Source organism: Pinus tabuliformis, chromosome 2_2, assembly GCF_031772625.1.
Source record: "Pinus tabuliformis cultivar Carrire ecotype Pingquan chromosome 2_2, CPIR1, whole genome shotgun sequence".
NCBI lineage: Eukaryota > Viridiplantae > Streptophyta > Pinopsida > Pinales > Pinaceae > Pinus > Pinus tabuliformis.
Window position 1 is genome coordinate 982,538,591 of NC_142300.1, and position 26,309 is coordinate 982,564,899.

Genomic DNA, 26,309 nt, shown 5'->3' on the forward strand with positions numbered 1-26,309 from the left:
ATAATGAAGAGCTCATCTAAGACATTTTGAGCAAATCTATTTTTTTCTCTTTGTGATTATTAATGTTAAGCCCTATACAAGCCCCATGTTAATGCTAAAGTTGCTTATTAAGCTATATATTGATTTATTACATTTTTATTATTATATTGTTATGTAAGCCAAAATATTTCATTATAATTGTACCTTATGTCTCCTATATATACCAAGGAGACCAAGTCTTAGAATCATCATACCTTGTATTTCATTGTAATCATTATAAAATGAGGTTCCACCCTCAAAGTGGATTGTATTCATTGACTTCTTATCATTTTTAAGGTGCATGGTTCGTAAAATTTGATATCAGATCATAAGAACCTAGGCTTTTTCTGCAATAAATGAGTTATAGTGGCATTTTCACTGTGTTGATGTTTGAAAATAGTACAATATATTCTTTCAACATATTTCGAATCTTTGGTTGGCTAGACCAAGAAACATGGAAACATAACCTGGGATTTTATAGCCTAGTTAATTAAAAAAAATAAAATAAATCTAAGAAGTAATAATTATCACAAAGTGAAAAAAAAAAATTAAAACAAGTAGCAATAGTAAACATCATTACTAGCATCATCGTAAAAGGTTATAAATATTCACAATATGGCATTTGGAGAGTTGTAATATCAAAATATACAACATAATTATAGTATATATCCATAATAGAAATTAAACACCAACAAAGCCATAATATATATAATAAAAGAAACTATAATAAGAAAAGTGAAGAAAAGAAATAAGAAATAATACACAAGGTGGGAAAATAAGATAAAGATCATTCATTGCATATATTTGAAGTGTTTAGATGTAATGATTCAAAACTTAACATATTATAACAATATGAAATCAAGTAATTATTTATAAATGATAATGTTTACAACTATGTGATTCAAATGCAAATGTATAGAAACAAAATATAGCCCAAGCCCCATTGCAACTTGCTCAAATTCAACTTGTTTGACATTGGTATAACTACTACAAAAGTATCAATGATCAGAAATGATAAATAAATAGTAGCTCTTAAAAAGACTCATTATTGACCAAATTTAATGCTATACCTCCCCAGCAAGACTAGACTTTCAAACCTCCACTTTCAAACCTCCATTCATTGCTACTTTTGAAAATAAAACGTGTATAACAAGTTTCATAACACTCAAGATATATAATCAACTCAAAAAATTATCAAAACTAAATAAATTGAACTATATCATACCATACTCTTGTGTGAAAAATTTAGAATCATTTCTCCTTCTGAAATCTACAATACATAATTGGATAGGTTCTCTTGGAATGGTTACAAAAATGTTATGTCCTTTTATCTTTTGTTCATAGTTATCTATGGAAACTAGTTTTTTACTCATAACTATCCAATTAGCTTTTTATTAATAGTTATCTACAGGGATTAAATTTTGAATAAAGGAAGGAAAATAGTAAAATAAAATATATGGACTAGAAAAGGTGGAAACATGACTCAAAAGGGAGGGAGGACCCACTTTCCACATCAACATGGTATAATAATTTTCAAAACAATTTTCAAAACCATATATTTATGCATGATAAACTCCTTGTGCCTTCCATAACATGGATTGCATAAATATCAATCATTTAAATAATTGATCTTCATTTAAAACTAAGAACATATGTGTGTGTGTGAAAATACTTATCACACATGACTTTTTTGGTATCCAAAATAACAATTTACGCACAGTCATCAAAGTAAATCAATTGTACTAGAAATTAAAATGAAGTTCCAAAATTTCAACAGCTTCCTTGTTACTTAAAATTTTCTATGCAAACTGAATAGATTGAGAAGTTATTTCAGGAAAAGTGTCTTCATCAAAAAGCATTGGATGACATGTAGAAATTTGTAACAACTTCATTTTATTTTCATTTTCTTCCATTTTCCCATATACCATGACGCCTTTTACCTCTGTCACATCCCCTTCCTCCTGATCCATGAGAAAATAAACTCATTTCTACCAACATGAGTGTAGAATGAACACTCTGTGTATTAACATTTTTCCCTTTTCAATTCTTATAATATACTACATTTAAAATATAAATCACATGAACTTTATATAGAAAATAGGTAACCAATGGTTATGGACAGTGTGTATGGATATGGGTATGCAATAGGGAACAAAATAGAAGTATACAACTTCTCTACTTCCTCTACTAGACTTTAAAAAAATTCAACATGTTTACTTGAAGCCTTCACTATCCTTTGAAAATAAAATTTTGATTTTTTAATGCTCATTATATTTTTTAGAGGTCCATTATTCACTATAATAGAACAAGAGGATGATAATTTCCATTTGATTTTCCCAATATCAGGTCATTTACATGTTCACATGAATATCTTGACTTAAGGAGATGGAAATTTTGTGCAAGAATATGCAAAGTGAAATGACCCATGAATTTATGAATGAGGGAACTAAGATTAGACTTCAAAAAGACAATGGTATTTTTACTTCCATTGTGGCAATCCCCATGACTAGAAAGCAAAATATGTGCTAGTGTTGACATTATGAATTCAACATGAAATTGATGACACATGGGAAATCGTTATATGGATTATGGAGGGCTTGGATTTTCTAAGAAATATGGAATGATTATGACAAAATAATTTTATAGATGAATGAAAGGAGTTTTACATTCATGATGAGGGGACTTTAATGCAAAAAAACTTGCATTCATTGTCACATAATATATGAGATGATGTTTCAATACCAAGATTTGTAGAAATCCTCTTTAAATTTGTTCCCAAACTCTTTTTATTTTGACAATTCCTTTATGTTAGTGGTAATCCATTCATGTTGGACAGTACATTCTTTACAATCAAGAAGCAGATTCAGATTTGATGTTAATGATGACTTGTATCAAAGGTAAATCAAAACGATTTGAGGTTTCAGGCTTGTGAAATAGAGAGATGGAGGAAGGGCTTATAAATTTTTGGAAATGGAAAAATGTAAAGCAAGGAATTGGATGGTTTAATGTTGATAGAATGATTCATAAACACAAGAAAAGGAATAACTCTTTGCTCAAATTAATTCTATGCAAATTTCACTCAAAAAAAGGTTATAAATGCCAAATTTTCCTTATAATCATCATAAAAATTCACAATCATATGCATTGGAAATTGGATTCAGCACTCCTCGTGTGTTTGGCGACATGGTCTAATCACCTCTCGTGGAACCTAACTCTGGTTATTATAGTTGATACTAATTCCTATAGGTTTTGGTATAACGACAATCGTGATTCCAAAAATTGGTATCAGATCCAAGTTCCTTTAGTTGCAGCGTAACAACTAGAAGGTAGATCTTAGAAGTATAGAGGTGGGAAATTCAAAGAAGCATGGATCCAAAAAATCAAAGGAAGCCTCTAGTATTGCAGTATTCTCCAAATCTGAAGAGAATCAAGTTGGTCTACTAGCTCCAGAGTTTAAGGAAGCCAAATATCAAATATGGAATCCAGAAATAAAGTCCATTTGCAAGGTCAAGGATATGATGTATGGCACTCTATTGTTTCTGGGGACACATCTATCGATGAATCTAGAAGGTACAATACAAAATCTATGAATTTCATTCTAGGACCTCGACAAGACACTATAAAAGACAAAGTAGATCAATGTTCATCAACCAAAAATATTTGGAAGAACCTCCATATACTCTACTAAAAGAAATATGTATGTCAAGAAGAATATGATGATGGTCCTAATTCTAAGGTCGAAGAATCTAACAATGATGAAGAAGAAGAGACAGTAGTTGACATGGAGGAAGAATTGATCAGCAATTTATGTGATCTTAACAACGCAAGGAAGAAAAGCAGATACTTGAAGGAGGAGTTTCCCTTCTAAGACTTCAAGTGCAGGAAGTTGAAAAGAAAAATAAAATAAAAAAATTGATAAGTCAGTTAGAGGAATTTTTAGTAGAAGTTGGTTAAAAGAAAAAGGAAATTTATGTATCTCTAGTATAAATAAATAGGCTCAAGGAATTGCAGAAGGAATATTTGCAGGATGTTGAAAAGAGGAATCATGTCCTTGATGAAAAGGACCGAGAATTTTCTCAGTTGAAGATGAAGGCAAAAGAAGTAGGTAAATCTTCATGCAATGATGGCAGAAGCTCCAATCCCCCACAGAGAAATATCGACGAAAAACCTGATAGAAAATTACTTCAAAGGCCAAATCAAAGTGATGGGTTCATAAAACTCTACAACAGGTCATTCGTCCTCTATCTAAAAATACTTCAAAGGCCAAATCAAAGTGAAGGATAGAAGAAGGTTGAAAATGTTGTTTCTCCAAAAAATATTGCTCAACAAGGATTATAACCCCTCCTAGAAAGAATGTTTACAAAATACCATCAAGAAAATACATTTCATATAAGTACCTTAGTATGTTTAATGTTTATTGTTCCTCATGTTCTAACTTCAGGCATACAGCTATGGATTGCAGAATTTCTGATAGGGATGATTATCAAGGACATTAGCAAAACCCTAGAAGCAAGTTTGTGGGATCACAGGATTGATTTCAATATGAATTTGCTAGCAGAAGGTATATGTCAGTTGCTTCATCATTCAAGTTCAACATTTAATGTTATAAATTCCATAACTATGGACATATAGCTTGAGGTTGCATATACAGGATGTGATATTCCATGAAGGAGAAATTTAAAATCAGCTACAGGAATTGGAGAAAAAAACAAAAGCAAGAAGATCAAGTGAATGGGAAATTCTCAGTAGTTATGCTCTCAGGTTTTGTAAATTCAAAGGGCCATGAGAATCTATAATGAAATATTTCAAGGATGATTTAGTTGCAAAGTCAATTCACACATTATTTTGAACAAGGTAATTTGAAGACTCCATTTCCTATGAATTTTTAAGAGAGGGTCTATGTAGAAGTGGTTGCACTTTTGAAGATCTATCCTTTAGAATTTTGATAAATGATAGATGTGAAGTAGTCTTCAAAACAACGATCCGCATTATGGGAATATTTTTTAGTTTTATAGCAGAGTCATGGCTGGTTTTCATGGAGGACTTTTTATCACTTCATTAAAATCCATTATGGCAAGCCATAATAAGCTTAACATTTCAGGGGGGAGAAGTAGTCAAAGAAAGAAAGGCATATTGTAGGAAACATAAAAATAATATATTTCATCAAGGGGAGAAACCCTTTGCTATTTATGTCAAAGGGGAAGAGAAATCAAGGACTATCAAAGGCATGGAGTCAGGGGGAGCATTGATTGCAATGGGACTATGTGTGTTTCCATCAATGACAAGGGGGAATATTTTTGGATGGTGTTTTCATTTATGCCAATTTTGATCCTTGAATGCTCCTAATATTCATCCATTTTTCATTTATTGGAAGCTCCAAATGACAAGTATCCCTGGAAGGATAAGATACCCCATTTTTTATGACCATTTTGGATAGGAATATCAGTATATTTACACTCAAGACCATCATAGAAATATTATCCTCGTCATGTCAATTCCAATGATATACGGCATGCCTCCTGGTTCATGTTGGTTTGGGAGATAGTCTCAATTAAATTTGAAGCCTAGAAAGTAGTTTAAGAAGCCCCAAAGATAACATGGTAAGTAGCCTTTTGGTTGGTCTATTTGTGGCATTTTTGTTTTGAAAATAATTTAAAAATTAATGATGGGACCTATCTCATTCAAAATCACTTACAAAAATGGTCAAGGGAATTTTTTTTCAAATTGTTTTTGCATCCCCTAGTTAAACTTGGCCTCCAACTCAAGTCGACCTCCATAAAAAATTCTTTTGGGCTCCAAAATTAAATTTGATTTTTTAAATTTGAAATTTCACTCCCTCTTCTCTCATGTTAGTCTGGCCCTTTTAGAGATCTCCTCGATTAGTATAAATAGAGGACTCACTGCCCTCTAAGTTGTATGAACTCAAGTACTTATATCTGAAATCTTGTATGTACTGAGGCCTAGTTTGACACACCTATCTAAAGATACAGGCCAAGTTTTTATGGGAGACGTTTGGGCATTCAAAAATTCATCTTTTTCTTAGTTCATTGGGAATTTTTATAAGGCCATTGGAACCTATTTTGAAACAAATCTGGTATGTTTTTTCTGGTTTGTTTTCACATAGCATTTGAGGCATTTTCATTGGATGGAGGAGAACAATGCACATGGTTTGGCTTCTCTTCTAAAAAAATTCAGCATTCCAAAGAAGACATTTCTTGGATTATTTTTATCAAACAAACACATATTTATTAGGCTAATCCAAATTATTTTTAAGGTATTTTTTGGATTGTTTCAGGGCCATAACAATCACATCTAAAGGCTTGCACTATGGTATTTTTACCTTTCATCAAAGTGCAAAATGTGGGCACATCAAATTTCAATTAGGGAATTATCATTGCTTTTTATTTGTGCGGGATAATTTACTTTTTCTTGGGTTTTTGACGTTGAGATTTTAAAGGAAACATTATATCCCTAATTAGGGTTTATACATGACAACAACCAGTCACCATACTAAGGCTTACTATGTCCAATTTTTAGTTCTGTGAAGTTTATTTACGAGCCCTTTACCTAAGGATAAGTACTCTGCATTTCTAAACTTCCTTCACTGTGATTAGATGAGGTGTTGCATTGGTTTTTGTTGGAACTCTTGCTACAAGAGCCTGATCCAAGTTCATATAAGGGTGATTCCAATTCAATTGAGACAAATTTGGTTTTGAGCTTTTTTTAGGAGATTCCGGAGGCAACTTTGTGCAAGACCCTAAAACTATTTTCAAATACTCTAAAGCAAACCTTTATAAGACTCAAACTAAGAATTCTAAGCATAAATATTAGTGTTATATCTAGTTTTAGTGGGCTCATTGACGTAGACTAATCTAAGATTTGGCCTCTAAGGTTTGGAATTCTGTTTGAGTATCCAAGAAAAGGTTTTGTTGGTTTGTGAGTAATTTGTGAAGAATATTAGTTCATACTTCCTCTGTGACAAGGCATGACAAGTTGAGGCATCAATTTGTTCAATATTATTCGTTGAAGAAGCATAGTTTTTCTATGCAAGGGTTTATGTGTTCCGTTCAAGCCCTCTTGGAAACATTCTCACACATTGGCTAAGGAATATTCTATAGTTTGAATCGAAGGATATATCTGAAGTTTTCTAGTTGAATAATTTTCCTTATGGAGGGAATATTTGTTGAGATTCAAAGAGAAATTTGAAGTGAAGTAGGGGAATCTTCTGGATAGTATATGCAACTAATTTTTGTAGTAGAATATGAATATCATTAATGGAAGTAGTGAGTTGATGTACTGAAATATATGTGTAAAGGTTCGTTGAAGTCGAATATTCTCATTATATCTAAAGTATTTGATCTTTCTTTTGAGTGTTTTTTAGCCCATTCAAAGACACATTAAAATTGAAGTTAAAGTTTTTTTAAGGGCTTGGATAATCCTTGTTCAGTAACATCCTGTAACAAACTTTGCATCAACAGATCGAATACAATAGTATCTCTCATTGCATTAGAAGACTTGAGAAAGTACAACGAAGACAAAAGAGGCTTGCAATTTGGCAATGGAGTTTACATATTTGATGCTACTATTATTGAAGTCAATGCACATCCTTGTTTACTAAACAATGGATATGCTTACGAAGATTTTTCGGCGTAAATCACATGAAATTTCATTTGTCGACGCGTTTCGAACCAACCAGTGTGGTTCATCGTCAGTACAAGTTGAAGAATCAGATCAAGCTTTTGCATGTTAAATAGCCAGAGCAAAACCTCCAACGTCTACAATTACTGATCAGGAAATAGCTATATTGACCAACGGCTAAATTTGACCGGGGATCAGTTAGTTATACCAAGGTCATAAAAATAAGTTAATTAAATATATTAAATAGGAAGATGGTTATATTAAGACAGAGGGACAAACAACCACACCTTTAATTTTTAACCACATATATATATATATATATATATATATATATATATATATATATATATATATATATATATATATATATATATATATATATATATAAAGTAATTTTAAATGGTTGTTAATAGTTAGTTATAAAAGGTAATAACTATTTAATAAATACATATAAAATATAAATTTTAGAATAAGAAAATGATATTAAGTTAATTTTATCTATTTTGTTAAATTAACCTAGAGGATTATTTAATAAATTAACCAAATTTTAATTAATTGTTTATATGAATACACCTAAAAGTTTAAACTACTTTATAAAAATTACTTTATATATATATAATAAAATAAATTAATTTTATTAAGATAATAGTTAGTTATAACCAGTATTAATAGTTCAAAAATAATACTATTAGAATAAGTCAAGCGATGTTAAGAATAAAAATATTTTAAATAATCAGATAAAATTAATTGCATATCTAAATGTTAAAGTAACTTATTATTATACAAGTAATTAAATTTTCTATCAAAATATATATATATATAAATATTAGATGAGCCAAAAAAAAACGAGGGTGGGAGGGAAGGGAAGGAAGAAAGCGACTAGGAAGAGAGTGTTGGGACCCAGCAACTACTGATCTTCCAGCCATCCTCTCTATTGAGATTTCTCGGCCTCTTTTCAATCTCAAGGGCTTCCCTAAATTTCTGATGATGGAACTGCGAAACCCTAGCAATGACACTAGCCTCCTCAATACAAACATGATGCTTGGTTCTTTCCGCATGCTCAGCTAAAGCGGAAGACTTGGTTCTCCTATGTTTAAGGTCAGTTGTGTGCTCACTAATCCTTTGATTAATGGAGCGACCAGTCTCACCAATATAGGGGGTTCCACAGGAACAAGGGATAATATATACCCCTTTCATATCTTTAGGGTCAATAGGATCCTTCACAGATCTAAGGGACTTACGAATGGTGTAAAGGGGCATAAAGGTCACGGGGACACTATGGCTCTTGAGAATCCTTGCAATCTTATCAGTGGTCCCCTGAACAAACGGAAGATGGAAAGAAGCCTCAATTCAACAATGGATATGCTTGTTAATAATTGAGTTGAGTGAAGTTTGTTTGCTAACTAAATTGAAGTCTATGCTAGGATCAGGCTTGATATGTTGCAGAGTACATAGACTCATTATTAGTACAATTATCTTATTCATATATCCTCATGGGGTTTGTTATTGATGAGAAAAAAACATTGTAATTGCATGTGCTCATGTTGATTAGGGTGTTTGTAGAATTTATGAGGTAGAGTTTTTTTGTGATTGTGAGTAAGTTGCTAAGGTTTTCACGTGTTGATCAGATTTAAAAGTGTAGAGGAGAGTGTGAACAATGAGGTGATGCTAAGACTTGTTGTTAGGTTTTGATAGTGACATTCAATTGTTGAGTTTGTATTTGGCAGGATCATTTATGTAATAATATGAGGTTGAGTTAAGCTAGGGTTTGATCGTTTGCGTAGAACAATTTGTTGTTCATGCTAATGAATTTGTGCAATTATTGTAGAATAAAAAAGTCAGCATATTGTTTAATATTATTTATTTTTATTTTGAGCACATGTGGATCCAATCTGAAAATTGTGAAATGTGGTATTCTTGTTGAATAAGGTGGCAGGGTGGTGCATGCTAGAAGATTATAGTCTGCTTTATTTTGGAGCCTAAGAACACTTCAGGGTGATAAGGTGGTGCTAGGTCAGGCTAGAGCATGCACAGGGTGTTGGAGGATCCTTTCAATCAGATTTGATAAATCTAGGGCATTGGAACGTCCTTCTAGTTGGAGCTAGTAAGGCAGGGAATTGGAGTGTTCTTCCAGTTGGAGCTAGTAAACCAAGACATTAGAGCGTCCTTCCTGTTGGAGCTAGTAAATCATGGCATTAGAGCATCCTTTAGGTTGGAGCCTATAAATGAGGGGGTTGGAGCCTCCAATTCATGCTGAAAATCTTGGAAGTTGGAGCTTCCTAATTGATGTAAATTTTGAAGACCTATATTAAGAATCATTTGGTGGTTTTTCTCTTGAAAGGGTTTCCACTTAAAAATATTATGTCTATTGTCTTGGATGATGTGCATTGTTCAATGGTTTTGTTATATGTTCATGTGTTGTGATGTTAAATTATGTTTTAATTTAATGTTAAGAATAATCAATACTTTGTGAAGTTAAAGCTAACTAATTGAAGTGAAATATTGATTCACCCCCCTCTCAATATTTCCAACAAGTGGTATCAAAGTGACAAGTTTCGAGTTTGAAACTCACCCAGATTGCGCTAGGGTGGGGATTGTTGAAAATTGGGTTCAGCGCTCCCAGCGTGTTTAACAATGTAAACTTTGAAACGGGAATTGATACAATTACTAGTTTCGTTGAGGTATAAAAAAAGTCAACAAATTTTGAAAAGTGTTGATGCATAATACACATTTTTTTAGCATAGTTTTTGACACTTTAAATTTTTTTATTTACATTACTTTCAGAATGTTAGTGATTTGCATGTTAATTTTAAAAAGTGATGATTATGAATCAGGCCCTTTTTTTAAAAGACCCATTTTTTTACTTTAAATTTTCTAATGTATTAAATGTGAATAATTATTTTCTAAATTTAACCATTTTTGAAGTGGTCTTATTCTTCATATTTTTTCGTTTTTCTTTTAATTTTTTTTTTGTAGTGAGGTTTTTATTTTTTCATAGTTAAGAAGAAGGTCAATATTTTAAGTTTCGATATTCTACATATTTATATATCATTAATTAATTTTTCAATGTACATCAAATAATTTTCTCTAAAAAGACAATAATTTTTAACAATAGATATAAATATAACTAAAAAAATTACACATTTTGATAATTTTTTTGCTAGAAATGACATGTCAAAATCACAATTTTTATACGAAAAATTCAACAAAAAACAGTTAAATAATATTATTTTTTATGAAATTCATGTCAAAATAATAATAATAATCATTGTTTTTTTCAAAAAATAATGATTCACATAAAACTTAAAGCGAAAATCACATAATACAAATAGTGAACACATAACAACATTAATTGAATGCTTATTCTTCTCATAAAATGTCAAAGTCAAAAAATTACAAGTATAACTAATTAATAGTTACAAAAAATAAGCTTGATTTCCAAACATAACTTAAATTTAATCAACAATATCTTATAATCCAAACTCTTCATCCTCTAGAGTTTCATCATTGTCTTCTTTCACAATATTTTCTACTTCATTTTGTTCATTTTACTCTTCTAATGGATCTTTGATGTTTGTGAATCTCCCAATGTATACCTTTCCAATCATTCCATGTAATGGTGGTTGAGGTTTCTTTGTCTTTTTTGCCACACATGATTCACTAAAATCCCCTTTATTCAATCCAATTTCTTTCATTGCATCTGGAAGAAATTGAAGAGAATTAATTATTTGCTGAATAAATTTGCACTGTATTGGATCTTTTTCAGTGGCAATGAAATTTATTCCTTTTTGTAGGTAACATGCTAGTGTTGTACCTAATTATCAAGCACCAAATAAATAATGAAGTAAATTAATATAATGACATATAAATTAAGAAAGAATATATTGAAATCCAATTATATATAATAAAACTTACCTAAGCCATAAAATAAATCCAGAACCCAATCTCCTCCATTTGAACATAAGTATATAAAATAGTTAATCAATGACTATGGTTCTTGATAAATGTTAACTATATCACATTTTTATTATTTATCTTCATATGTTAGTTTTTTCACAACAACATCATAAACCAGTACTTGGCTATGACTCTTTCCATCTACCTGATTAAAAAGCATAGACATATAGCTATCATCTTTTGTCCAACTATCAATACAGATGAACTCACAAACATTTATAATTGGTTCATATTCATGGTTAAGAAGATTTGACTTTTGCCTGTAAGATGAAATAATAAAAGTTCAATTAACTTGTACATAAATGAATTTTTTAACATTAATCAAACATACATTTTCAACATCTTACCATGTAGGTTGCATCCTTAAGTTTGTTTTCCCCTTGAAGCTTGTCAATAACATTGCGAATTGTGTGTCTGAATAAAATGTCACAAATCTCCATAATGGTGATGAAGTGACTTTTATAAATCCTGCAACCACTTTACTAAGAGCTTGATAAGTATAAGGGTAACTATCATAGTCAATGTTTGGGATATTGAAACCATGGGGGAATATCTGCAATAACAAGGGAATAATCCCTTTTAGGTATGAGTTTAGCAATGTCTTCACAGTCACCTTGTATTACTTGATATTGAATAGTTCCAAGCTCATTATAAATGAAATAAGTAAGAGTTGGATCAAGTTCAACATTCCTAAGACGCTGCTTTCTCGGTCTTTTGATCTTAATTTTTTCAATAAAGGTTCTAAGGCTATCTAGTGCTCCATTTTCATCCTTCTTCATCTTTAATAAAACAAAATAAAAAAATATGTATAACTTATAAAATAAAAATGGTATACAGATGAATAAAAATGAATGTATAAATCAACATACATTTTTAAATGCAAGATAAAAATCTTTTAGTGTTGATATAAAACTTGAATTTGGATAGTTGCGTACAACATCATCCTAACTATCTTCATTAAACAAGTTAACCATTTGTTCTTGTATTTTCATGTAAACTTTGTGACTGAATAGATAAAGTAAAAAAAGTTAATATAATGATATGTATAACAAATACTACCAAGAACAATATGTTATATTTAAAAGAAAATTGAAATCTAGAAATAAGCTAAAATAATTCAACAAACTTACTTTTGAAATTCCTCAAACATTTCCTCCAATGATAATTCCCCTAACTTCACACGAGATAATATTTCTTTGACAAGTTTTTCATCCTTCACTCCTTGCAATTCTCTCCAAGGTGTGATAGTCATATATTCTGGAAGCTACTTCATTTCAGGGCCTGATTTATTGTTGCTACATATCAATGGTTTAACCTTTTGACCTTTTAGTTTTTAATGCCAATTTTCTCCCACATGCTAAAAATTTTATTAATCAATTCTCATATCTCTCTAGTTCTAAATGCCAATTGGAAAATGTTACCAATACTTCTGAATACATCAATCTTTACTTTGTTGCATTTTGAATTGATTTTCTCCTCAATTTGATAGCCTATTTCCATACAACATTCTTTTCGGAGTTCAATAATAAAATTTATCTTATCCCCACCACATTTTTCTTCAAATTCATTATGAATCAATCTAACCCTTTGGATGAAATTCATAGACATCTTATATTCATTATCTGAATTATGATCCCATGCCAATAACTTTTCTTATGTATCTGATAAACTAGTATAAATGATACATTTCATTGTTTCAAAACGTGGGTTATTGGGATATTCCTCCATCAATTGCCTTTGAGCTTATACAGAATGGTTCCCCCCAAGCACATAATAATTGTATTCAAAACATTTTGACTTATCAAATGCTTCTTTGTTCGGAACTTGAACTGAATCGACAAGAAGCACATAATTAACCACATGAGCATATGGATCATACCTCATCAATCTTCAAGTTGTGAACATGTAGTTGGTGTGGCTTTCTGATTTGATATTTAAATTGTCCTTCACTTGGCTTATAGATTTGCTCACATTAAGCTGAATGTACGACCACCCTCAATTAATTAAATGTCTTTGTCAAATTATGTCGAATGGCATTTTGTTTTTTTTTAATAATGCCATCCTCTCAATCAACTCTTGTTGTAATGATTTCCATACTTTCTTTTGAATTTTCACTAGGATCTTCACTATTGGCAATGACTACTTGAGAATGTTCAACTTTCATTTTCTTCCTCCTAACATTCTCATCATTAACTAGAACAGAGACATTCCTGGGCATTGTTACTTTTGGTCTTTTATGGCTCTTCTCCTTTCTAACATCAGTTCTAATGTCATCCTCAGTAATGGCAACATATTCTTCAGCATCAGTTTCAACTTCCTCATCTTCAAAAGTAACTTGTCTACCTTTGCTAGATTTATCCGCTATAGAGATTATTTTTTGATCCCTTGGATGTAGTTTTGTAGCATCATGAATTACTATTTTTTGCTTCTTTGTCATATCTTCTTCTGACCCTGAGTAGAAACTGTTGACAACATTCATAATATCTTTCTCTATGAAATGAATGCCTTCCAACATAATTGAAAGATCTTAAATAAAATTCTGTCAAACAAAATATCATATGTCAATAAAAACTAAGCTATAAAAATATAATGATACAATTACAATAACGCAAAACAAAAATATAAATAACAATACCTACCATATCTTGTGCAATGTCATTTATAATTTGTTTATACAACTTTGTAGATTCCTCTGTTGTGTCATACAATGACAATGATAACTGATATTTAATATTGTCATGTGATTTGGGTGGTTTTGTAAGTACATAAACAAATTCAGTGTCTGGTATCAAACATATGTCTATGAATTTTACCAACACCTCATAAATTTTATTATCGTTAGGGATATCAACATATAGATATATATGCACCTGTTGTTCGCCTTCTCTATTTTTCAAATACCATACATTTTCTGTAAGCTTCACTTCTTTTGATTTCTTCCAGTATGAAATCATCTTCTTATCATTTGAGGCACTTGATATATTTGTAGTTATTTGCTCAAGTTTGGTTCGTTCAACAATGTTTTTTGAGGATCCACCTTTAATTTTAGCAGTTTTTGGTCCAAAAAGATTCACAGAAATCTTCTTTGATGCCATTTTACTGCAAAAAATATACACATATATAAATTATTAAATTACAAAAAAACAAACAAAATCTTAAAATCATAAATAATTTTGTATAACATAACCTTTTAAAATCAATTTAAAAATAAAAATAAAAAAATGCAGCTCCCTCCTGCCCCACCCTGTGGCCCAATGGGCCCATGGGGGTGGATGCCTGATTCTGAGAATCGGGCCTCCACCCCCACGGGCTCGTTGGGTCGCGGGCGTGGGGTGGGAGGGGCTGGCGCAACCCCCTCCCGCCCCACCACCATGGGCTTGATGGGCCGCGGGGGTGGGACGGAGTGGCTGCGGACATAGTCCCCCACGACCCATTGGGCCCATGGAGGTGGCGTCCTGATTCTAAAAATTGAGCCTCCACACGGGAGGCAGTTGCATGAAACCCCTCCTTCTCCACCCCCGCGGCCCAACAGACTCGTGGGGCTACAGGGGTGGGGCAGGAGGGGCTCCATGCAACCCCCTCCTACCCCACCCCTGCGGTCCCACAGGCCCATTTGGCAACGGGAGTGGGGCATGGGGGCTGCGTGCAACCCCCTCACGCCCCTCCCCTACAGTCCAACGAGCCAGCGCTCACCCTTGGCAGGCTGGGTCATGAGAGTGGGTGCCGCCAATGGGCATGAATAGGCCCACCACACCCACTGCGGACGTAGTGGCCTTCTGCCTACCATGGGGCTGTTGGGTAAGCCTGGCTCATCTAAAATTTTAATTTGTAAAAAAAATCTAAATTTCATTAATAAAAAAATAAGTATTATTTTACTGGAATATGTTTTTGTTCAGGTATTTTACACAAAAACAACAACCCAACTAACACATAACTACTAGTAAACCTATTGAATTTTAAAACTTGCACACAGCAAAAAGGAAACTAACCTTTCAAAGGCGATAATCTTTCGTTGAATATGTTGTCAATAACAATGCAACTTCTCCACAAAATCGCTCCAAGTCTTATAATGATCCTTGAAAAACCTTGATGCGATGTGAGGAATAGTGATAATGAAATTTATGATATAGCGGAAATTACGGGATTGTTTCACTGCACGGTTAATTTGGGATTAATTTGTTTTTATAAAAAATTTAACATATAAATTTTGTTATGACAATATAGGTAACTATCATAAAACGAACATTACAGAATTTTTTACCACACAGTGAATGTGGGATTAATTTGTTTTTATAAAAAAATTAACATATAAATCTTGTTATGGTGATGTAGTAAATTATGACAAAGCAAACTTTACGGAATTGTTTTATCTTATGGTGAATGTGGTATTATTTTTTTTATTATAAAAGCTTAACATATAAATCATGTTATGGCAATATAGCAATTTATTTTGAATGTGTGATAGAAGATATAATAAAATTATAAAAACATTTAGTTGTCTAGTAAATGTTATATAGTTTAAGTAAAAAAATTAATTTAGGTAAAAGATTTAGTTTACAATTTTAATTTAAAGATTAATTTCATAAGAAAATTTTAGTTAAATTTTTTCAATAAATTGTAAAATAAAATTATAAAGGAAAATACATGAAACAAAATTTTTGGAGGGAAAAATTTCAGCGAAAAATTTTAGAGGGAAACTTTGGAGGGAATTTTTCATTCTTTAAGCTATATATTATCATTATGAGATAATTCATTTGTATCATTCAACCTCTTCTATTTGAAAGGCATGGATTCTTCTGATAGTGAAGTTTCACTTTGTGAAGCATCAACATATTTGTCATGTAACAACTATATTCATATTGATGAATATAACAGAAATTCTTCCACTATGAATAGAGAGTCAAATCTTCCACTTAGTCCTAATCCTAAGGACTATGAGAGCAGCACTGATGAAGGGCAGGATGAAGAATTTCAAATAAATAAAGAGTCACGGTTTCCACTTAGTCCTAATCCTATGGACTATGAGAGTAGTAGTGATGAAGAGCATGATGAAGATTTTCAAATAAATAAAGAGTCGTGGTTTCCACTTAGTCCTAATCCTATGGACTATGAGAGCAGTAGTGATGAAGAGAATGATGAATAATTTCAAATGAATAGAGAGTCACGGTGTCCACTTAGTCCTAATTCTATGGACTATGAGAGTAGCAGTGATGAAGAGCACGATGAAGAATTTCAAATGAATAAAGAGTCACAGTGTCCACTTAATCCTAATCCTATGGCTATGAGAGCGGCAGCCATGAAGAGCATGATGAATAATTTCAAATGAATAGAGAGTCATGGTTGCCACTTGGTCCTAACCCTATGGACTATGATAACAACAATGATTAAGAGCATGATGAATAATTTTAAATGAATAGACAGTAACGGTGTCCACTTAATCCTAATCCTATGGACTATGAGAGCAGCAATGATGAAGGCCAGGATGAAGAATTTCCAGTAAATCGAGAGTCACATTTTCCACCTAGTCCTAATCTTAAGGACTATGAGAGCAATAGTGAAGAAGGGTAGGATGAAGCACTTAGTCCTAATCCTAAGGACTATGAGAGCATTAGTGACGAAGGGCGGGATGAATAATTTCCAGTAAGTAAATAGTCATATTTTCCACGTAGTCCTAATCCCATGGACTATGAGAGCAGCACTGACAATGCACATGATGAAGAATATCCAATAAACATTGAGTCAAATTTTCCGTTTAGTCCTAATTCTAAAGACTATGAGGATAGCACTAAAGAAGGGGAAGATGAAGAATATCCTCCAAGTCAGTATTTCAAAAGCACAAATGATCATAGTGAGGATAATATTCCTCGTAATGATGATGAAAATTCTTATACAGATGATGATCCAATGATGGAGATGTTGTCTTTAAATATTGTATTGAGTAGGGGCAGGCCTTTTCATATCAATCCAAGATATTCTAGTTATACAAGGGGTAGAGCAGAATATATGATGAGAAGAAGTTCTATAAGTACTCTCATTTCTAGTGAATATTTTCAAAAATATTGTTTGAAACATATGGATTTCAAGTTTGCATAGGAGAAAGGGAAGAGATATTTGTCAATGAATAAAAGCATGCAAAATTAATCTTTAGTGGGGTGCATGCAATCTACATTGTCAGGTTATTATTATCATATTGGATCTTTATTTATTTGTAGAAAGGATTTCAAAATGTTTCATTCAATGGGTAATTTTCGTTTGTCAAGAATCCAAGAAAATTTGGAAAAGGGTCTCACATTTTATTTAGAAGTACATCATAGACAACAGTTTGGGCCATTATCAAATACTGCAATGTCATCGATGAAAGACTTCTTTTCAAAGCATGGAGAGTGTATACCAAATAGAGAGATAATACATATTCCAGATAATTTCTCAAGATGATAAATCTACAACCTATACAAAGAATATGCAGAAGGTGTTGAAGGACATGGTCGATTTATTACATATCAATATTTTGTGAAGATATGGAAGAAATAATTCAACAATGTTTGTATTCCTAAGAAGACAAGGATGGGGAAGTACATGTGCTTCTCTTAAATAAAAAAGGGATAAATGTGAAGGGGCAGAAATAGGTAAGCATTCATAACATTAATTTTTAAAATTGTATAGTCATCAACTATGAAAATGAATTTATTAATGATTTTCTTTTATGTTGTGTAGATTCCATTGTCAAAGTGTTTCAAGAGCATTGCGAACAACAAACAAATGAAAGGAAAAAGTTGTACAAGCATCGAAATAAGTGTTATGATAATCCAAATAAATATTTGGGTTTGATAATTGATGATATGGACTAGAAGAAAACACTTCTACCACATTTTTTTGGCACACCCAAAAATTTACAGGAGGAAAATTTTATTCAGTATCACTTGGTCGGTTGTATGGTCTTCAATGGGAAAATGTTGCCAAGGTTATACTTCACAGCTCCAAATATTCATAATGATGCAAAGCTGATAATAACCATAATTCATGACGTGCTTTCTCATTGGTCTGGTAATCTTCCTGAAGTTTTGTATCTACATTTGGACAACATTTGTCGTGAAAACAAAAATTAGATTGTTTTTGGATATCTAAACATGCTTGCTAAATTGAGAATTTTTTTGAAAGTAAAGATTGGTTTCCTTCTTGTTGGGCACACTCATGACCATATTAATGAGATGTTCAGTCATTTTTCAGTAACATTGAGGAGGAAGGAATTTGGGAGGTTGCCATCATTAATTGAATGTATTACGAAATCATACATGCCATAGACAATTTTTTATGTGTTGGAAGAAACGGTTGACATGCAAAGGTTTATTATGGGATCGCATGGTGATGAGAAATTCATTGAACAACTTAATGACATTAGCTTCCAACATCAATTTCGTATCAAAAAAATTGATGGGAAAACACTAATATAGGGCGAGAAGTATTCAACTACTATAGAATGGGCGTCGTCGTCAAGTTTGGCATTTTTTAAGTTCATTCCAGATCATCCAATATTTGCGTCAAATATATTGTTATTACAATCAGTTGTTGAAGTTCATTATGCACACAGGCATAATAGAGATATAAATTATTCTGATTTCCTGGAAGAAGTTAAAAAATGTATTAGATATACATATGAGTAATTTGATATTGACGATTCAGTTTGGTGGGAGTCTTCTTTCAATAATCAAAGTGATATCATTTCAAGAACAACAAATGAAGATATACCTTTGAAAACTCCATTTATTTGGCCAAAAAATGTGTCAAATGAACATGAGGAAAGAAACATTTTTTAACAGCAACAATTATTAATTCTTCACATGTAAAGGAAAGAGAAATGTATATTGGTTCCAGAATATCTTGTGCACAACATGAAGCTATGGAAGACCTTTACTAGGGTTCATTACAGGATATTAAGGAGGGTTGCATGATCATAGTACTAGCATATGGAGATCCCAATGGTTATCCATTCTAGGTTGCTAAGGTTATAAAGGTTATTACAGAAAATGAAGATGTTGCAAGTGTTTAAGTACATTGGTATGCCATAAATACACACCCATTCAATGGTTTGTACAAGCCAAAGATGGTTGTTAATAAAAAATAAATAAAATCAAAAAAAAAAAAAATTGGTGAAAAGAGAAAAAGAAAGGGTACAAATATAAATCGTCATCGCACAGACCTCTTAAAATTGGAGGATGTTGACATATTTGTTTATGACTTTAATTTAACAAAGAGAGGAACTCTTCGCTTCAATACGATAGAGATTTTGAAGAGGTTGTTACCAGAAGGAACAATGTTGAGATGAGAGTATACTGAAACCAGTCATAGATTCAGAAGAATTTTGAAATCTGAAATGGTGGGCATGCATGTGGACTCAGATGGGGCACTAGTTGATGAAAGAGAAGAATCTCGAACATCTTCATCTGCATTTACTCATTCATCTGAAGATGTGAATTCTGATGGTGTGCAAGAAAATATGATTGATTTTGAATAATTGTCTAAAACAGTTTATATAAGTGATGTTTGCATCGTATCTTGAAATAAAAATTTTGATTGTCATATGATGTTAAATGAATCTATGAGTCATTTTTATGTTTGTTGGATTATATGTTTTAATTATGATGATTTTTATTGTTTAGAATATCTACAATGCAACAATAACTTAGAGATATAATTTATGTTTCATTCAATCTACAAGTATTGACATTTTGATTAATTTAGTCATGTAATTTGTTCATAATGTATTGAAAACTTAGAGTTTTTTAATTCTATGGTTGAAAATTTTCCAATTGTTTTTTGTATCTTTAATGTTATGGTTGAAAGCACTTAGAATTTTAGCGATCTTTAGTGTCATATTATTATATATTTAACAATATGGATGAAAACTAATGGAATTTTAATGTGTTTCAGATCCCATTATTTTATTCTTATCGTCATTACTAAAAAATGTTGAAATTATACTTGGAAAAGAAAAATGTTATTCTACCAAAAACATTAGTGTTTTTTCCCTCAGAAACAACTGTTTTTCGCACACACAAAAATCAGTTTCACTGTATTTTTTTTAAATGTTAAAAATTAACCCTAAAAAAAATATCATTCCAGTATACACACTTTTCATTTTTAGCATTATTTTTCATGTTTTTTTGGGGTTTCTTGGCTAGAGTTTCCATTTTGAGTTTATAGTTCCCATTTCAAAGTTTACATTGTTTTATATCAACATGGAGTAATCACCTCTCACGGATCCTAACTCTAGCGATTGTTGCGGAAACTAATACTTAAAAATTTTGGTTTAATAACAATCGTTATTCCAATAATATGCTAGGGTTCTTATTATCCACAAACTTTAAAGTCAACCTTTCATCTTAAATGGAAAATTTTTCACACACAAAGATAGAATTTCGCAAAGAAATTCTTTGTTAGAAATCTTCACCCAGAATGGGGCTAGCATTATAATTGGAGCATAAAATAATTATAGTGATAGAGAAAGAACTATTTTGAACATTAAGCTCAAGAAACAGTGACCAAATGGAACCGAGAGTCACAGGGGTTAATCAAGGGGAAGAAAAAGTCTATTAACATATATACAAACATAATCACATCGCATAATTAACCGTGAAAAGTATTTGAATTACCTATTTTGTATGCCATGTAACCTCCAAAACCCCAGTTGTTATCCAACCAAGCAAGATGAGCCCAATAGGAAAACTTAAAATTTCTTTTTTATCAGTTGTTTGACATGGGGAAAATTCATTGACATGGGAAAATTCATGGGCACATATGCTTTTTACGGAACAAAGAGCATGTAGAAAAATTATTTGAGTTTTTTTGGGAGAAATGTTCTCAAAAAAATAGGGTAAACTTACCAAGTGTGGGGACTGCAAGTAGCGCATGAATTACATTTTCCTATAAACCCAATCACATGGAAAGTATAACCAAGAATGTTGATCACAAAACCCTTGAGGATACATACCGTAGAGGTTGTTTCCTGTATTGAATTACCACCCTTCACATTTAATTTCCTCATAACCCTATTGCAGGTGCAAATCCTACCATCTACTTCATATTTCCATTTTAATGCATATGCTAAGTTAACATATATACCAAACATGTTATGCACAACCGGTCTGCCACAATCATAAAATGTTTTCTTTTTTTCAGAAGAAAAAAACCATATAGATTATATTAAGGAAATATAATGGACATTGTATATAGCAAACCAAAAATTCTGTATTGCCTGGAGACCCACGGCAGAACAGAATAAACCATGAAAGAGAGAAATGTACAGAATTTATAGATGTACAGATAGATGGAGAGATTAGTCTCGAGCCAGAAAGAGGCAAAATAAAACCAAAATAAGACCATCTGAAACCATAAGCTCCAGATAGAGCGAGAGCACCATAAGCATAAAAGATCCATTCAAGACTGCGCGGCACCAATGACCACATCCAAGAAACAGAAGAAGAAGAGATCCCTACACATCTGGAGGGATAGATGAATCTGTTATTCGTCTTCTTAACATGAAAATTTTTGGAATCATAATAATGTTTTCATATATTCCCAAGTTTAAACTATACAATGTTGTGCACAATGACTCCATAAATATATCAGGTGTCAATACCAATACATAACACACCATAGTGCGTCGTTTCCACCATGTACCATATATGCATTATATTGCCATATGCATGTAACATATTTCATCCTGGAAATATAAAATCGTAATTCATACCATGGCACACCTTTCAATAAAAATGTTTCCATATGTTTCACTATGCCACAACACATATAATCATAACCAAAAAAATTATATGATATAAACTTTGTGTACTATGGATTCATAACATAGTTCATCGACCAATAAACAAATCCCTTTAAAATATGTCACCAGATTCATGATTTAATATATTATTTTTCAATTTCCATTTTCTCACGCACATATGTTCTTTCCTTCTAGACCATTTTCATTGCACCTATGCATGGAATACATTTTGAAATACATCAATAATATGCATCCCACCTACTTTTCATGTTTTTCCATTTAATTGAAACATGAATTCAACCATAAACCATATGCTCATTTAATTCTCATGTGGTGTCTTCCCTCCCTTTAGTATTAGGATAAGCCCAAAAAAATGAGGTCAACTTTATAGGTTTGACCAAAAAAAATGAGAGAGAACAATTTTGTAGCTTAATACAAAATTTAGAAATGGACAAAAATTGGTATCAACACACTATAGCACTTTTTTGGGAAAGCTTTGGACTGAAATTTTCAATGATCGAGGATATATATTAAAGTAAATTGGGTCATAATTTCATATTCTAGGTCGCTATATTTTCAAAAGAGAAATTTCACCATAGAATTTTTAGGGAAAATCTTTGGACGGTCAAATTTTCAATGATTGAGAATGTAACTTGAAGTAAATTGGATCAAAATTTATTTCAAGAACATATATAAGAGAAGAAAATGTTCTATTTATGGGGTAAAAATCTCATTTACTAAGAGATTTTGTTCTTTATTTTATTTACCAAGGGAATTAAGGTTTTTTAAGCAATTTAATTTGTAGTATTTTTTTCATAGCGTAGAAGGAATTTATGAAGTTAGAGGAGATGTTATCAAATTCCAAAGTAGAAGGAAAATCTAGCTAATTTGGGGAAATTGTTAGAAATTATCTCTAGAGTTTGTTGAATGAGATATTTCTTCTATGTAAAAAAATAAACGAGAAAAATATTTATCAAGAGAGAGAAAGAGAGGGAGAGAAAAAGCATAGTGAGGCAAAGGCAGAAAGAGAGATGAGAGAGATATGCAAATAGAGTCGATCTCAATCTTAATCTCTTGTTAATAATAGTAGATTTGTGTGTGTACATTTCCATCTCTTTGAATGCACTTATTTTTATTGAATGCAAACAAGTTGTTGTAGAAAATTTGGCTTTTGCAGGTTAACCAGGCAGAGCAAAGTGGTGAAGTTCAACTGTGATGATATGGCTCAATAGACAAACACTGAAACAAATTCTGATTTTTCCCAGTTTTCAATGAATTAACGAAGATAGAAGCCTTTTCGTCAACCTTTTATGGTTATCACCCATTGACCATCAAGGGTGGAAAAAAATTTCACTTGGTGCAATTATGTAATGTCCCTTCCTAAATCATTTTGGAACAAGATTAATTTTTGTATTATGGAGCCGATTTTGGAGCTAGTGGACCCCATTTGATTTTTTTAGGAGATCAGACTTAGGAAAAGTTATTTGTGTTGTAGTTAAGTTATGCACTCCGTAGTTCGATTTGCATGGAGGTGGTTACGTTTTGCATGATGGTGATTAAGTGAGGGCCCATTATGGAGGACAAATTGGAGGGGAAAGTGCTCCACAAAATATATATAAGGAAGGCAGCTCTCCTCATCTCATTCATTCATATTTTTTGGTATTTCTACTTCCCTTTGGTTGCTCGAGATGCTTCGCCAAGTCACTGGTTGTTTAGCATGAGTTCTTCAGGCGAAGAGCTCACCCTTTCTTCGGGGGACTTCGAGTGCCACCCTAGGAAGGTTTTCTGCATTTCTAGTAGCATTCACTTCCAGGTGGTGCATATTATTAGAGGACGTAATGAATAGAGGGTCGAATTGTTGGAGGTGTCTTGTAGTGGGTTTTTGGTGTGAGATTTTTGAGAGAGTAGGCTAGGGAGGATTGTTGGCGTTTGGGAGAATTTTTGGAGCTGGAGGAGTGTGTTACTACTCAGGGTGATTTTTCGCACTTCATGGGCTAGCGCAGAGGCAGCGCTGTGTGTTAATGTGGAGGGTAGAGTATCAGTCTTTGAGGCTAAAATTTATCGTGGAGGTTAAGGGAAATATTTGGAGAAGTGATTATTTCATTTTCATGAGATTGGAGGAGGATTTCATTGGGTTTTATTGCAGGTCGTTTTCTGGAGTAGCTTGGAGGGCATAGGACATATTGGAGGTTGATTTTGAAAGTTCAAAATCCGAAAACCATTTTTGGGTTTTTCTGGGTTTTCGACAAGGATCGCAGATATAAAGTTTCATAGTTTTATAAGCATCGGAGGTGGGGTTTTCATCCATATCTTTTTAACACACAGTGTAGTATTACTGAGGATTGTGTAGGGCATATTTGAGGCCGAATTTGGGAGGTTGGATTCAACCCAAACCATTTCTGATTTTTTATGGGTTTTTGAAAAGGATCTCAGATACAAAGTTTCATCATTTTATGAGCACTACAGACGAGGTTTCTTGTAGTTCCTTTCCAGCCAGCGGTGTAGTTTCTTGGGACAATGTGGAGCATTAGAGGAGCAATCAATTCCAGCATCGAGATTATTGTTTTATCATCTGAGTCATGTCAATATTTCCCTTAAGGCAATCCCAAGTGCATTTCTCCATATTATTGTACTTGCTCCATTTCATTAATAAAATGGTTCAACTGGTTCTTATTTCTGGAGTTTACAAGGGTGTTTGTTGAATGTTTGAATTTTTCAGTGTTGTATTTGTTATTTACTTTTCATATCACTACTTTTCCTATTTCGGAACATTACAATGGTATCAGAGCCATAATATTGGCTCAGACTGTGGGAAATATTAGAATCAAACAACATGGCAGTAACCTTGAATGAGGTGATGAGGATACAACAAACGATGATTGATGTGGGGGATAAGTTGATTCATTCCTCAGTTGGGAATTTAGACATGATTGCAACTGATGTGGATTTATTAGGAGAAAAATGGAGGGCATATCAATCATTGGTTCATGGAATTTAGACGTCCCTCTCTTTTTGGGAATTTTGTGAACCAAGGGGCATGCACAAACCAATGGAGATTCAGTGGGATTTTGCAAGGATGATTAGGAGTATTAAGGAAGAAGAGGAGAGAGTAGTTCAAGGCGCCATGGTTGGCAAAGAGAGAGTTGAGCATACACCCATTGATGATATGCCATCCGTTGTTGAGGTATCCCAGGTGGTGATTGACATCTTAGGTGATAATAGCGCACCACAAGTTGATGAGGTGTCGAGAAACATCCCCACTATTAATGAGGAGCCAATAGGTACAGAGGCATCCAGATCTATGATAGAGTTGCCAGACGATAGTCACCTACATCTAACTGATGAGCATGTCTTGCATGGTGGGCTATCTAAGGAAGAGAAGTTGGAGACTCATGTCGAGCCCATGATGGAGGAGGATGCGCAACCATCCTTTGGGCTAGCCAATGATGAGGGGTAGCATAGAGGCCACGCGTTGGGATTTCAGCACAACTTGCTTCAGAGGCATAATGACAGGATCCACAGCGTTATCAGATCATTCTTATGCATTGGATTGAGAGAGGTGAAGTTGTCTAGACATACCATAGGGGATGACTATGTTAGCAACACTGTTGGGTCACCTTTGCCCATTGGAGAGAGAGAGAGACGGAGCTACCTAGTCAGATCTGATGTGTTGACCTGGGTAGTGGGATGAGATGATTAGAGTTACACAAGATGCAACATCCGCATGTCGGTGGTAGTGAACCCGGGTGTAGCTCAGCAGGAGCTTCTAGGCACTGGGGATACCGGAAGCCCAAACTGGCATTGGGATCTAGGTGGGACTACCTATCATTTACTAGGTATGCTGATTGACTACGACCTAGATGTTACAATTGACCTAGCAATTGAGGATGCATATTCGCTAAGGAGTCTCGGTCAACAC